General features: G+C 42.2%; 1 protein-coding gene across 6 annotated transcripts in view; it reads right to left on the bottom strand.

The window, feature by feature from the left end:
• Positions 1 to 1805, bottom strand: part of SHLD1 (shieldin complex subunit 1) — a 104386-nt gene extending 102581 nt beyond the window's left edge. For 2 of the 6 annotated variants that reach the window (XM_025264038.3, XM_025264039.3), the window contains exon 1: positions 1640 to 1757. The gene's annotated coding sequence lies outside the window, so the exon portion shown is untranslated. Of the gene's footprint in view, positions 1 to 1639 lie in introns of all 6 variants that reach the window. The other 4 variants (XM_025264040.3, XM_025264041.3, XM_006047743.4 and 1 more) reach the window with 3 other exon arrangements.
• Between the last annotated feature and the right edge of the window lie 9912 nt (positions 1806 to 11717).

Below are 11717 nucleotides of genomic sequence, written 5' to 3' on the forward strand. Positions count from 1 at the left end.
CGATCCAAATATCCATCAACTGATGAATGGATGAATAAAATGTGGGGGGCACTAGTGGTAAAATGCCTTATGGCAGAAAAAAAAAAAAAAAAGAGGAATTAAAGAGCCTCTTGATGAAGGTGAAAGAGGAGAGGGAAAAAGCTGGCTTAAAACTCAACATTCAAAAAAAGGTCATGGCATCTGGTCCCATCACTTCATGACAAACAGATGGGGAAACAATGGAAACAGTGACAGACTTTATTTTCTTGGGCTCCAAAATCACTGTGGAGGATGACTGCAGCCATGAAATTAAAATTTCATTCTTCCTTGGAAGAAAAGCTATGACAAACCTAGACAGCATATTAAAAAGTAGAGACATTACTTTGCCGGCAAAGGTCCGTCTAGTCAAAGCTACGGTTTTTCCAGTAGTCATGTATGGATGTGAGAGTTGGACCATAAAGAAGGCTGAGCACCAAAGCATTGATGCTTTTGAACTGTGGTGTCGGAGAAGACTCTTGAGAGTTCTTTGGACTGCAAAGAGATCAAACCAGTCAATCCTAAAGGAAATCAACCCTGAATATTCATTGGAAGGACTGATGCTGAAGCTGAAGCTCCAGTACTTTGGCCACCTGATGCAAACAGCTAACTCATTAGAAAAGACCCTGATGCTGGGAAACATTGAAGGCAGGAGAAGGGGAGGACAGAGGAGGAGATAGTTGGAAGGTATCACTGACTCAATGGATTTGAGTTTGAGCAAACTCTGGGAGATAGTGAAGGACAGGCAAGCCTCGCATCCTGTGGTTCAGGGGGTTGCAAACAGTCAGACACGACTGAGCGACTGAAGGACAACAACTAGTGGTAAAGAACCCGCCTACCAATGCAGGAGATGTAAGAGATGCTGACTCAATCCCTGGGTGGGGAAGATCCCTTGGAGAAGGGCATGGCAAACCACTCCACTATACTTGCCTACAGAATCCCATTGATAGAGAAGCCTAGTGGGTTATGGGACATAGGGTGGCACTGAAGCAACTTAGCAAGAACACACACATATGAATATAAGGAATATTTTTCTGCAGTAAAGGAATCAAGTTCCAATACATGCTAGCACAAGAACAAACTTTTAAAACATTATACTTGGTGAAAGAAGCTACTCAAGAAAGACCCCACGTTGTATGATGGCATTTATATCAAATATGCAAACAAACCTATAGAGACAAAAAGTAGACTAGTAATTGCCTAGGACTCTAGGGCCTCAGAAAGAGGCCCTTCTGAAGAGAGAGTGACTGCTAACTGATAACAGGGTTTTTCTTAGAGGTGATGAAAATATTCTAAAATTAGACTGTGATGATGGATGCACAATCCTGGGGGTATACGAAAAACCACGAGATTTTACACTTTAAATAAGCAAATTTTATAATATGTGAATTATAGTTTGGAAAAGTTATTTTTAAAAAAGAACCGAAGCTCATCTAGACACACTGCACGCAAATTCTGGGGCTTGCGCAAAGGGTTGCCTGCAGAGGCCGTGCAAGGTGGGGGTAGGAGGGGTTTGGAAACTTGCCCGGGAAAGCGGCCATAACTTCCCAATTATTAAAGAACGGTGTCCTAATTGCCTAGAGAATCCCCGCGATGCCTCGCGGAGAGCCCCCTCCCTCCCTACCTCCTCTCAATCGAGAGTCCGCAGAGAAAACAAGCCCAAAAAAGTCGCCAGGTCCCAGTTGCACTCACCACCGGGCAGTAGCTGCAGTCTGGAACCGGAAGCGGTTGCGCCACGTTTGTTATGGGAAGAGCGAGGTTTGAAAGGAAGTCACCAGAACCATCTTTACTTAGGGCAGGGAAGAAAGGGGAAAGGCAATTACGGGCATCTTGACTGAGAGCATTGGCCCTGTCGATGATGCGTTCCTGGAAGGAGTAGTTTGTTCGATTTCTAGAGGTTTATTGATCAGTGTGCTTAAAAGTGAAAGTCGCTCGGTCGTGTCCGACTCTTTGCGACCCCATGGACTATACAGTCCGTGGAATTCTCCAGGCCAGAATACTGAGGTGGGTAGCCTTTCCCTTCTCTAGGGGATCCTCCCAACCCAGGGATCAAACCCGGTTTCCCGCATTGCAGGGGGGATTGTTTACCAGCTGAGCTATAAGGGAAGCCCAAGAATACTGGAGTAGGTAGCCTATCCCTTCTCCCTCAGATCTTCCCGACCCAGGAATCAAACTGAGGTCTTATGCAATGCAGGCAAGTTTTTTACCAAATGAGCTATCAGGGAAGCCTGGTGTGCTTGGTAGACAGGAAATGGCATAGGAAAAATGTTTTAAATGTTTAAAAACCTGAATATCTATGTTTAAAAAAAGTGTAGTGAAGTTAACAAAAAGAATGTTAATATTTCAACATGTTGCATTCAAGTCAGTTCAGTTCAATTCAGTCGCTCAGTCGTGTCCCACTCTTTGCGACCCCATGAATCTCAGCACCCCAGGCCTCCCTGTCCATCACCAACTCCCGGAGTTCACCCAGACTCATGTCCATCGAGTCAGTGATGCCATCCAGCCATCTCATCCTCTGTCGTCCCCTTCTCCTCCTGTCCCCAATCCCTCCCAGCATCAGAGTCTTTTCCAATGAGTCAACTCTTCGCATGAGGTGGCCAGAGTACTGGAGTTTCAGCTTTAGCATCATTCCTTCCAAAGAAATCCCAGGGCTGATCTCCTTCAGAATGGACTGGTTGGATCTCCTTGCAGTCCAAGGGACTCTCAAGAGTCTTCTCCAACACCACAGTTCAAAAGCATCAATTCTTCGGTGCTCAGCCTTCTTCACAGTCCAACTCTCACATCCATACAGAACCCTGTAAATTAGGAGTCCTAGATTTGTGAAAAATTTAAATAACACTGTCTAATCAGTGTCAGATACTTTGAGCTTACCACAAGTAAGCTGGCTGATGTAGTGACCTTTTGAAGGCAAATTTATAGATACAATTAGAAGTAAAACTAATTGTGAACTTTCCTTCACATTCAGGCAAATCTAACATAGCAACTGTAATTTTACTTTTACTTCCAGCTTTGTACTTTGATAATCAGTGTACAATTTTGATTTTCACATTTTTCTGTGTAATATGGCTCATAAAAACCACTCTTCCAAAGTAGCATGATAGAGTGTGATTCAAGAAACCCTGGAATGCTCAAACCCCTTCCTGAATATGCATGTACCCTCAACTTAAAAATTCCTTAATTCCCTTCCTCTCCGTTTTAGAAATGATAAACTCAAATATAATTGAATGAAATTTATTATCTGATTGTGCAACCATTAAAAATTATTTTTAAAATAACAAAAGGAAATTCTGGATCATGAACTGCATTGTCATTTTTCATGTCTCTTTAGTCTCCTTTAACCTCTGTTTCTCTGTACACAGATGTTTGTGCATCTTCTTTGTATTCTTGGCATTGTTTTTTTTTTTTTTTTTTTTGATCGTGCTAGGTCTTCATCGCTGCATGTGGACTTTCTCTAGTTGGCGATCTAGTGGAGATCAGGAGCTACTCTCTAGTTGCAATGTACAGCCTTCTCACTGCAGTGGCTTCTCTTGTTGCACAGCACAGGCTCTAAGCATGCTGGCTTCAGTAGCTGCAGTTTGCTGGCTCTAGAGTGTAGGCTCAGTAGTTGTGCCCCAAGTGCTTAGTTGCTCCTCAGTGTGTGGAATCTTCCCAGACCAGAAATTGAACTGGTGTTCTCTACATTGCAAGGTGGACTCTTAACCACTGGATCACCAGGGAAGCCTGGCATTGACATTTTTGAAGAGTACAGGTCAGTTGTGTTGTTGACTGTCCCTCAATCTGAGTTTTCCTGATGCTGCCACCCTGTTCTCAATGGCGCTGAACATTGCTATCACTCCCGTCCTCTGGAAAGTCTTTGTCTCCGAGTTTCCCTGATAATACTTTCTCTCAGTTTCCTCTTTCCTCTCTCAATCATCTGAATCTCCTTTACACACTCTTTCTCTTCAGTGGAACCTCTCTCAGGGTTCTTGAATCTCCTCTTTTCTCTCCTGTGCAGATGACTCCCAAACCTCTAAGCCAGTCTTGTTCTGAGATTCCAGTTAACATGTTCTCCAGCACCTTTATCTCAGCCTCCAACACCTCCCAAACAACCTGCTCTTGTTACCTGAAAATTGGATTTGTCTCTTGGTGGATATCAAACCAAAAGATACAACCAAGCCAAAAATCAGAAGGAAGGATTGATTACTTTCAGTGAGTTAGGAGAACACCTGGGGTCTTTCCCAAAGTAGTGTCTCCCTGAACAGCAAAATTAAGGAGTTTTTAAGTTAAGGGTACATGCGTATTCATGAAGGGGTTTGAGCAGAGGAGAATTCAACATAGAATTGAGGAGAAGGTCCCAAGTTGCTTTTTTAAAAAAATATTTATTTGTTTATTTGGCTGCCCCAGGTCTTAGTTGCAGCATATGGGATCTAGTTCCCTGCTCAGAGATGGAACCTGGGCCCCTTGCATTGGAAGCACGGAGTCTTAGCCACTGGATCACCAGGAAGTCCCCCAAATTTTCATTGATTGAAGTCAGGAAGGTCAGTAAAAAGCAATATCTTCATCCATTAGTTTCCAATAGATCTGGTGGTTGAGTGCTGGGGCAGAGGGGTAAATTCTGCAAAATAGCTCAAGAAATTGCTTTAGGCTAATTTTTAACATTGAAACAGAACTAAGAGTCTTTACAACAGATGTATTATCTTTGTTATTGTTACTTTTCTTGACTGGTAATAATCATTTTTCCTGCATTCTTTTGTCCCCTTAAGATCATTAATTTCTGAGGCTTGTTCAAGGGTAAGCTTTCATCCAGACTTAGATCACAAAATGGCTTAGGCTAAAAGTGGCTTCTCTTGTGTTAAGAAAGCCCTGTTTGGGTACCACAACCCACTCCAGTGTTCTTGCTTGGAGAATCCCATGGACGGAGGGGCCTGGTGGGCTACAGTCTATGGGGTTGCAAAGAGTTGGACGCAACTAAGCAACTAACACACACACACAAACACACCCTATCTGCTTACACACCTACACCAGAATCTCCTGTTTCAGTGAGTCAAACCATTTAGTTGCCAATGACAGAAAATTTTTCTCCTTCTTTGTCAACATGTTTCATATCCATCAGGAATCAAAGCATCTTGCAGATTCTTTCTCTTAAAGATCTATTGACTAGATCTTAATTCTCTTCATTCTCACTGCAACTTTTTCAGTAGAGCTCACCTGTATGGTGGTAGCATTAGTCAATCAGTCGTGTCCTACTCTTTGTGATCCCATGGACTCTAGCCCACCAGACTCCTCTGTCCATGGAATTCTCCAGGCAAGAATACTGGAGTGGGTAGCCATTCCCTTCTCTGGGGGATTTTCCCAACCCAGGCATCAAATCTAGATCTCCTAAATTGCAGGCGGGTTCTTTACCATCTGAGTCACCAGAGAAGTATCTACTACCTGTATGACAAAAGCTTTCCATCTCCCCTGAAGCTTGTTTTCTTTTTTGTTTTTTCTTTTTTTGGCTGTACTGCACAGCACAAGTCCTAACCATAGGACTGCCAGGGAATTCTCCAGATTTTTGTTTTTCTTTTTTAAACAATATCTGTTTATTTCTGGCTGTGCTGGGTCTTTGTTGCTGCTCATGGGCTTTCTCTAGTTGTGGCAAGCAGGAGATATTCTCTAGTTGTGGTGTGTAGGCTTCTCATTGCAGTGGCTTCTGCTGCTGCAGATCATGGGCTCTAGCAAGTAGTTGTGGGACTTAGGCTCAGTAGTTGTGGCGCAAAGGGCTTCGTTGCCCTGTGGCACATGGGATCTTCCCCAACCAGGGATCAAGCCTGTGCCCCTCACATTGGCAGGCAGATTCTTAACCACTGGACTAGGGAAGCCCAGAGTTTTCTTTTTAAAAGCCCAGTTTTTTCTTTTAATCACCTCACTCTCTTCCCTTCAGGCTATCACTCAAACTTCTTAACCAGATTTAGAGGATTCCTTACCTCCTGTTGGTGGTGGTGGTTTAGTCACTAAGTCATGTCCAACTCATTGCGACTCCATGAACTGTAGCCCGCCAGCTCCTCTGTCCATGGGGTTTCCCAGCTAAGAAGTGGGTTGCCATTTCCTTCTCTAGGGGATCTTCTTGACCCAGGATTGAACTCAGGTCTCTTGCACTGCAGGCGGTCTCCTGCTTGGCAAGTGGATTCTTTTCTGACTCAGCCACCTGGGAAGTCTTACCTTCCATTACTATCCCCCAACCCTCCACCTATACACTATTTTCTTTTCCTTAAATACTCTATGCTTGCTGTCTCTTGTTCTTCAGTCTCCAAGTCCTGTCTGACTTTTTGTGACTCCAAGGACGCCACTCCTGCCTCTGAGCTTTTTATATCCATGCAGTTTCCTCCTTGGGAACACTCTTCTCTCCTTTTGTCTCTGTCATGCTTCTGAGTTCAGAAGGAGAAGGGGGCGACAGAGGATGAGATGGTTGGATGGCATCACCAACTCAATGGACATGAGTTTGAGCAAACTCCAGGAGATAGTGAACGACAGGCAAACCTGGCATGCTGCAGTCCATGGGGTCACAAAGAGTTGGACATGACTTAGTGACTGAACAAAAGCAATAATGTTTCTGAGTTCAGCGTTAGGAAATTCTTTCAGGAAACCTTCTCTGACTTGTCAAATGTGAGTTTGTTATCCCTCTCAGAAAGCCCACTTTCCTCCATTTACCCTCATGTTTCGCTCACTAGACTATAAGTGCCTTGAGGGCAAATACAATACTACCATGTCTGTTTCATACTTTTGTCCAGACCCCAGCCTAATGACTCACATGTAAGTGCTCGAGAAAGTGCTGTTATATCCAGGAATAACTAAGTCTCTTCCCAAGTCTCCTCCATTCCCCTCCCCACGCCACCCCCACTCAACCCTTACCTCCTCCAAGAGGTCTAAAAATCATGACTTCTCTCTGACCTTTTATCAGTAAAACGACACGTGGAGCCTCTTGTCACTGTCACTCTCGCCCTGAAAAACAAGTTTGTTCGCTTATAAACTAACTCTTATTTATCTCTACTCTCTAGTTGCAGTGCGTAGGCTTCTCATTGCAGTGGTGGAGCACGGGGTGGAGCACGGGCTGGGCACATGGGCTTCAGTAATTGTGGCACACAGGCTTAGTTGTTCCAAGGCATGTGGGATCTCAGTTCCCAGACAAGGATCAAACCCACGTCCCCTGCATTGGCAGACATATTCTTTTATCTACCGCGCTACCAGGGAAGTTCAAGATTTATCTTTCTAATGGGAGCGATTTCCTGGAGCAAATTTCTGAAGTCTGGCGTGAATTTCTTTGCCACATAGCATGGCTCAGGCCATCCTTTCTTATCACTTTCAGTTGGTCAGTGCACAGGAAATGAAAACTAATCAAAGTCATCATCAAAACAAAATAGCTAATAATTGAGACCTTTAATCTGCACAGGTAGCAAAATAATTTACTGCATTACAAAAGGGCCAAAAGAAAAAGTTGTTTTGCCATTGACAGTATGATGACTGGGTAAATTGATTTATGTCACAGTCTGATGAAACTCTTATATTTCATAGTTGATTTTTCTGCCATCAGCTAAGCTACTTTAGCCAAATCTCTTTCAGCAGAAAGTCTTTCAAAGTAGAATAATATTATTTGCAATGATCTTATTTCTCCTTGTCATTCTGAACCTTGATCTAATTGTTCTTCCTTCTGGGGATTTAGCTTTAAGCTAGAGCTCATCTTGCCCTGGAGAAAGAAGAAAGGAAACCTTACTTTAAGGGTTAAGTAATTGATGAAATGCAAGGTATCTTACTGTTTTTCAGTCATGCAATGTTATAAAGCCATAATTAAGCAGTAAGTTGATAACCAAGAAAAGAATATCAGATGGATAATTCCCTGACTAGATTGGAATATCCATAAAGGTGGAGGTGTGGGTTTTATTTTCCAATGAATACCCAGCACCAGACAATGTGTCACTCAATACCTTTTTGGGAAGGTTATATAATGAACATAAACTTGGACCTTAAGATCTAAAAATCAATACTGGCACAATAATAGGCAAGTGGTAAAGACTTTAAAAACACTGCTTGTTGGCCATTCCATGATACTAACAAAAAGCATCAATTTTTGGCACCTTGAGCCTATGAAAGCTTAATGAATGACATGTGATTTCATGATGAGGTGGACAGATATGACTGACCTAAGGCATAGAGCCATAGGCACCTAAATGTGCAGTCAGGAGAGGCTTCAATCTTAACTCTCTTACTCTTCAATTCTATGACTGTAGCCATTAACCTCTGTGAGCCTTAATTTTCCCTTCTCTAAAAAGGGAACAATAAATGCTTTCCAAGACTATTAAAAGAAAAAAAAAAACTGCTTGATAGGGTAATTGACTGGCTGATGGCCAACAATTCTAAATTCACTTTTCTCTCAAATTAGTGGTTTGAGCAATACCAGTATAACCAAGCTAAGGTTCATGTGTGGAGCAAAAAGCCAAACTCTGAAAGTGAGTATTTACAGGAAATTAAGGGTTTATTTGCAACACACAAAGCAAGATCCACGCCATCTTAGTCTCTGAGTTGGGAATGTTTTAAGGGGAAGAAGAGAGAAATGAATATTAATCAGAGTCTTGTGACATTTTTGAGACATTTCTTAATTGTAATTTCGGGAGTCAGGATGTCTCTGATTTAAGATTCTCTGGCCAGGTCATCCATAGCTTGGGAATATACGAGCTCATTTTGCCCTGGAGAAACAACCTGAGTTTATACATTAATGATTATGCCTATTATAGCAATTTTAGTACATTAATAATGTTAGTGACAATAGCGAGTTTAGTCATCTGACTCCAGTTGCCACAGGACTGAGGTCAGAAGGGACAAAAGGGATTGAGGTCAGAGAAAATAAGCAAGGGAGTAAAGCTGTGGATAGATTACTCATAGGTTTGGAAAGGGAACTTGTCTTTAGGAGGTCTCGGTCTTACCAGATATAATGAATGCTTTTGCGTGTCAGCAGAAAACAAATGCAACTTGAAGAAACTGATATGTTTCTGAATACTAAGGAAATAATTTGACCCTTACACATTTATTGGAATGTAAGGCCTCAAGGCTTCTTCTTCTTTTTTTCCCGCCACACTGTGCAGTTTGTGGGATCTTAGTTACCTGACCAGGGATTGAAACTAGGTCCTTGGCAGTGAAAGCATTATGCCCTAACCACTGGACCCCAAGGAATTCCTGGTGAATGTGATGCCTCAGGTCTTATAAGGAACTACTTACAAGGCTTAGAAATCAGTATATACAATATGGTAATAATTTGTATATGCTTAAATTCTGCCAAAGAATAATTAAAGGACATGAATAAGTATTTTACTTGGGAACTTCATAAAACATATAGTATATTCTAATTACTATTGCTGCAACAATAAATTACCCCCAAACTTAGAGGTGTAGGGGAGCAGAATTTGTCACTCCAAAACATGTCTCTGGCATATTAATTATTTTAAACTGGTTATTTTCTAGAAAACAGTAGACTTGGGAAAACTCTGAAAACCAAGTAGGAGTTACCCTTTTTAAAGAAATATTTAACTCTAGAAACTCTCATCAATAGAGAAGGCACTGACTTAAATCTGCACAACAACCTTACCCTCATTTGCTGTGCTTTTCCTGTAACTTTCCATAACTGACTCACCCCACCTCAACACTCTCTTTAGTCTTTAGTTGAGGGTGGTATTTAAGGTGAAAGTTTGGGCTGTTTTGGTGAATTACTCAATTTTCCTGGGTTTCTCCTATGTACACATTATTTCACTTTTATTTGATTTCCTCTTGTTATTTTGTCTCATATCAGTTCAATTCTAGACCAGCCAGAAGAAAGAACCTAGAAAGAAAGAGGGAAATGTCTTCCTCCCCTACAGAGGCTTATTATCCCTTAGGGTTCCCGTGGGCCAGTTATCTGGCGTGTTCTAAGTTTCTTCAGTTGTGTCTTGACTCTGTGACTCTGAGGACCATCGCTTGCCAGGCTCCTCTGTCCATGGGATTCTCCAGGCAAGAATACTGGAGTGGGTTGCAGTGGAGTGATTAGATGCAATCGTGTCCATACTGACTTCTCCACAGAGGTGTGTGTGTATGTGTGTGTGTGTGTGTGTGTGCTCATAGCAAAGAACCAATCTTAGCTCAGTTTATAAAAAAACTGCCTGCAGGGCTTCCTTGGTGGCTCAGTGATAAAGAATACATTTGCCATTGCAGGAGATATGGGTTTGATCCCTGATCCAGGAAGATGCCACATGCTGCAGAACAACTAAGCTCATGTTCTACCACTATTGAGCTTGTGCTCTAGAGCCTGGGAGCCACAACTACTGAATCCCACAGCTAGAGCCGGTATTCCTCAATAAGGGAAGCCACCACAATGAGAAGCCCTTGCAGCGCGACTAGAGAGTAACCCTCAAAGCAACGAAGACCCAGCACAGACGTAAATAAATAAACAAATGATATATATATATATATATACATATATATATACACATATATTTGTATGTATATATATAAAGAATCCAAATCTAACACCAATAAAAATTTTTAAAAACTGCCTACAAGCTGGATTTTGCCCATAAACCCCAATTTGCTGGTCCCTACTCTAGACACAATCCAAGAGACCAAGATGGAAGCTGCCACCTCTTTAAAGGCCTAGCCTGTGAAGTCACACACTGTCCTTTCCACTGTATTCTATTAGAATACATAATCACTTATGGCTTGATTTCGTTGTGGGAGGGGAATTACACAAGGGTTTGAAGACTGCTGAAGGCAAGGATCATCTGAGGCTATCCTGAAGGCTGACCCACAAAAATGTGTGAGGACGAGACTTCCCAGGCGATCTAGTAGTTAAGACTTCACCCTGCCAATTCAGGGGGCATGAGTTTAATCTGTGGTCAGGGAGCTAAGATCTCACATGCTGCCATGGCATGGCCAAAAGATTAAAAAAAGTCTGTGGAGGACTTCCCTGGTGGTTCAGTGGATAAGAATCCACCTGCCAATGAAAGAGACACAGGTTTGGTCCCTGGTCTGGGAAGATTCCACAATGCCAGGAACAACTGAGCCCATGTACCACAACTATTGAGCCCATGCTGTAGAGCCCATGACCGACAACCACTGAAGCCCAAGTGTCTAGAACCTGTGTTCCAAGACAAGCGAAGCCACTGCAATGAGAAGCCCGTGCACCACAACTAAAGAGTAGCCCCCAGTTGCTGCAACTAGAGAAAGTCCTTGTGCAATAATGAAGACCCAGCACAGCCAAAAATAAATAAAGTCTGAGGTGCATACATTTGATTGAGTCTCCAAATGATTTTGTCATTATCTTTGACAATATACCTTCTGACATAAGGAGATAACATAATAGACCACACAGAGAATTGTGCTTACCATAAAATATAAAATAATCTGCTCCTTATTGCCTGGTATTCTTCTAAATTATTCCTGAAATAGTCTAGAAAATAGCAAAAAATATAAATGACTAGATAGTGAATGGAAACTATAATTAAAAAAAAATTATTTGGCCACACTCCTCAGTATGTAGAATCTTAATTCCACAGCCAGGGATAGAACCAACAGTCCCTACAGTGGAAGCACCAAGTCTTAGTAACTGGACCACCAGGGAAGTACTGAGACTATAATTTTCTACCTTCAAAAACTCCACAACTCCTAACAAAATTATTTTGAAATGCTGCTGCTGCTGCTAAGTCACTTCAGTCGTGTCCAAC

Source organism: Bubalus bubalis, chromosome 14 (assembly GCF_019923935.1).
Source record: "Bubalus bubalis isolate 160015118507 breed Murrah chromosome 14, NDDB_SH_1, whole genome shotgun sequence".
NCBI classification, from domain to species: domain Eukaryota; kingdom Metazoa; phylum Chordata; class Mammalia; order Artiodactyla; family Bovidae; genus Bubalus; species Bubalus bubalis.